The sequence below is a fragment of the Phocoena sinus genome, chromosome 10, assembly GCF_008692025.1.
Source record: "Phocoena sinus isolate mPhoSin1 chromosome 10, mPhoSin1.pri, whole genome shotgun sequence".
NCBI classification, from domain to species: Eukaryota; Metazoa; Chordata; class Mammalia; order Artiodactyla; family Phocoenidae; genus Phocoena; species Phocoena sinus.
In genome coordinates, this window is record NC_045772.1 from 95,180,749 (window position 1) to 95,185,043 (window position 4,295).

Consider the following 4,295-nt stretch of genomic DNA (forward strand, 5'->3'; position numbering starts at 1 on the left):
CACGTATGCACAACTTTTTTCCAAGATGGATTCCAGCCCAGAGGCCTATGGGGGGCCTTGGCATCACATATTATGGGGTGGTGCCCCCTCCTTTTTGACCGCCAAAGACCCTTTCTGTGCATGTGCAGTTGGGGAGGTCTCCCTTGCCCCAAGGAGAGGAAATATGTGACCTCTTGATCTTCTGCTCAGACAGCTTTAGCCCCTCTCTGTCCTTGCCATGACTGTTACCTTAAAGTGTCCACAGGAAACAAAGTCCAGCTATTTACCCCGTTCCTGTTGTTATTTCTGTCTCAAAGTGCAGACAGGAAGTTGGTCATAAATATCTAGCCTGGAGCCCACTTGTCTCCTCTCTCAAGAAATGTAGGGGTCTTCCCTGGTGGCGCAGTGGTTGAGAGTCCGCCTGCCGATGCAGGGGACACGGGTTCGTGCCGCGGTCCGGGAAGATCCCACATGCCGCGGAGCGGCTGGGCCCGTGTGCCATGGCCGCTGAGCCTGCGCGTCCGGAGCCTGTGCTCCGCAACGGGAGAGGCCGCAACAGTGAGAGGCCCGCGTACCGCAAAAAAAAAAAGTTAGTTACAATATGGCTTTGATAAAATGACAAGGAAAAAAGCTTCCTGCTGAGGGCTGTTTTCTGTAAAGAGCTGCTTACATGCAGGAGATCCCTCTGTCTTATCACTAACCTCAGACTACTAACCTCAAATTACCAGACGATCAGCTCTCTTCCCTAGTTTCCCCTTCAGTAATCTCGTAAATTGAAAGAAAGGTCACAAGAAGTCAACAAGCCTGCACGACAAGTCTGCACACAGTGGAGGATGGCGATGATACTGACCCTCCATCTCAATGATTAACGAGGTTGTTTCCTTTTATCCCTTTAAAAACATTCATGACCAAACAGAATCTTTGGAGGTGGTTCTGGGGGACACCGAGTCCACCATCTCCCCAGATTGCCAGCATTCTGATTAAAAGCAACTTTCCCTTTTACCAACACTTGCCTCTGTCCAGTATTGGTTTTTGGAGCAGTGAGCAGTGGGACCTCGTTTGGTAACATTATTTTTTAATTAAACTTTTAAAAACTTTTCAGATCATTTTAGATTCACATGCAGTTGTAAGAAATACTACAGAAAGATCCAATGTCCTTTTTACCCAGTGTCCCCCACGGTAACATCTTAAAAGCTGCCATATGAAATCACAACTAAGATGAGGATACTGACATAGTCGAGATGCAGAATGATTCCATCACCACATAGATCCATCCTCTGGCTCTTTCATGGCCACACTCCCTTTTCCTCTCCCTTCACCCGTCCCTTGCCCCTGTTCTTGATCTCTATAATCTTGTCATTTCAAGAATGTTATAAAAATGAACTCAAACAGTATGTAAACTTTTGTGCTTGGCTTTTTGACTTTTAACATTGATTCAACCATATTGTTCCATGTATCAACAGTCCATTCCTTTTTTATGGCTGAGTAGTATTCCTTTGTATGGTTGTAACAGCATGTGCTTAATCATTCATCCATTGCAGAACATCTGGTTCTTTACAGGTTTGGGCTATTACAAACAAAGATGTGTGTTTAGTATTAAAAGAAACTGTCAATGTCACAACAAGATGACAAAGCAGGAGGTTCTGGGCTCTTCTTTCCTGCCACAATACACCAATTCAACAGCCACACATAGATTAATTCCTTTGTGAGAAATCCAGAAGCTGGTAGAGAGGCTTCTTTACCCTGGATGAGTGTGAAACTAATCACATCAAAACCGGTAGAAAATGCTGACAACACTTTTTCACCACATTCCCCATCCCGTGAGCCTCTACATATAATCAGGAGGGCATGTCCTGCTCCCAGATTCCCCCGAGGAGCAAAGGGTTTGGTCTGCACATCTAGTACTCCAACTTTTCTAGGTGCTGCCTGAGGGGCTGGGCATACCTAATACCCTGAGGACTGCAAAGAACAAAGGGGTGTTATTTTTTATTTTAACTGAAGTATAGTTGGTTTACAATGTTGTGTGTGTACAGCACAGTGACTCGGTTGTACACATATATATTCTTTTCAGATTTTTTTCGCTCGTATGTTATTACAAAATATTGAGTATAGTTCCCTGTGTTATACAGTAATTCTTTGTTGGTTATCTATATCTGTATCTATATACAGTAGTGTGTATATATTAATCCCAACCTCTTAATCTATCCCTCCCCCTGCTTCCCCTTTGGTACCCATAAGTTTGTTTTCTATGTCTATGGGTGTCTTTCTGTTTTGTGTAATAAGTTCATGTTTACCTTTTTTTTAGATCCCACGTATAAGTGATATCATATATTTGCTTTTCTCTGCCTGACTTATTTTACTTAGGATGTCAATCTCTAGGTCCAACCACGTTGCTGCAAATGGCCTTATTTCATTCATTTTTATGGCTGAGTAATATTCCATTGTATATATGTACCACATCTTCTTTATCCATTCATCTGTTGATGGACATTTAGGTTGCTTCCATGTCTTGACTATTGTAAATAGTGCTGCTATGAACATTGAGGTGCCTGTATCTTTTCAAATTATAGTTTTCTTTGAATAGATGCTCAGGAGTGGGGTCGCTGGATCCTATGGGAACTCTAGCAAACGGGCTGTTTTAAATGAGCATGAGAGCACTTCCCACAGCTCCTCCCTTCAGCTCAGTGCAGAATGAAAAGATGATAAAGCCCACTCCCAGCTTTTCCTTAGAAGAAGTTGGACTGCACAGCTTGTACCACAACTTTTTTGTCTGCTACCCAAGGATCTGGTTTCTAATTTGCCTGTCTCAGAGAACTAAGGAGGCTCAGCATATGCTAATCCTACTGGAACCTAGCATCCTCTAAACTCCTGGGGGCCACCAAGAACAAAGACAGAGGTTTGGATGAACAAAAGTTTAAAACATTGTATATGCATACGATGGAATATTATTCAACCTTAGATAAGAAGGAAATCCTGAAATATGCAACCACATGGATGAATCTTGAGGACATTATGAGAACTGAATTAAGCCACTCACAGGACAAACACTGCATGATTCCAGTTACTGAGGTACCTGCAGTAATCAAACTCATAGACGAAAAGAACAGAACGGTGGTTGCCAGAAACAGGGGGAGGGAAAAATTGGAGTTGCTAATCAACATGTATAAAATTTCAGTTATGCAAGATGAATAACTTTTAGATATCTGCTGTACAACATTTTGCCTATAGATAAAAATACTATACTGTATACTTAAAAATTGGTTAAGAGGGGGTCTCCTGTTAAGTGTTCTTACCACACACACACACACAAAAATTGTCAAACTATTTTCCAGAGAGTCTGTAATATTTTATATTCCCATCAGCAATGTATGATCCAGTTTCTCTGCATCCTCAACAGAATTTTGCATTGTCTTTTTTTTTTTTTTAATAATTCTGGCACGTATATAGTTACTTATCACTGTTGTTTTAATTTGCATTTCTCTAGTGGCTGATGACCATGAGCATCTATTCTTGGTCTTATTTGCCCTCTGAACATTCTCTTCTGGAAAATGTCTGCTCGTGTCTCTTGCCCATTGTGTGGTGAAGAATTAACTTTACTCAAAGTGAGGTCTGACCTTTGTCCCAGTTCCTGGAGGTAACCTCTAAACCTTTGGATTTTCCCAAGTAATAGGAACATCCTGGCTAGATAGCGTGGACAAAGAATGACCCCTGCCATTTCAGTAAACAGAGGATGCTGTGGCCATAAATCCATCAGCCACTTCAGCCGCCTCCAGCGGTGCAGCCTGAGAGGAATCCAGGAAGAAGAAAAACAGGATACTGGCCCTAGATAGTCAAGATGCATATCAAAGGAATAATTTCAATGAGCCCAGACTCTTGCATCTTCCCATACATAGAAAAGCACTAAAATTACTCATTTGAGATGTCTGGTTTTTATGCGGTTAGCAGTAACCTTCTGATGTTCAACTACATCATCTTCTTTTTTTCAGCAAAAACTCCTATATATTCTGGCTTCTCCCTTACCTCTTACCCCTTACCCCTTACCCGTTTGGAACAGTCCCTCGGAGCTATCTAAGAGGCTGCCAACTGTGGGCTATAGTCCTCAGTAAGTCTGTCGAATAAAACATAAGTATCAACTTTTAGGTTATGCATATTTTTCAGCCAACAATAGTTTATGCTAATGTGAGGATAGTCACACCAGAAAGAACAACCACGTGAGTACATGTGAGAAGAGGGTTGGGGCTTTGAGTCACGTGATATTAGCCTTCTGTTCACGAGTGAGAGGAGACTATACCAAAGTCAATTGTTTTCCATGACCC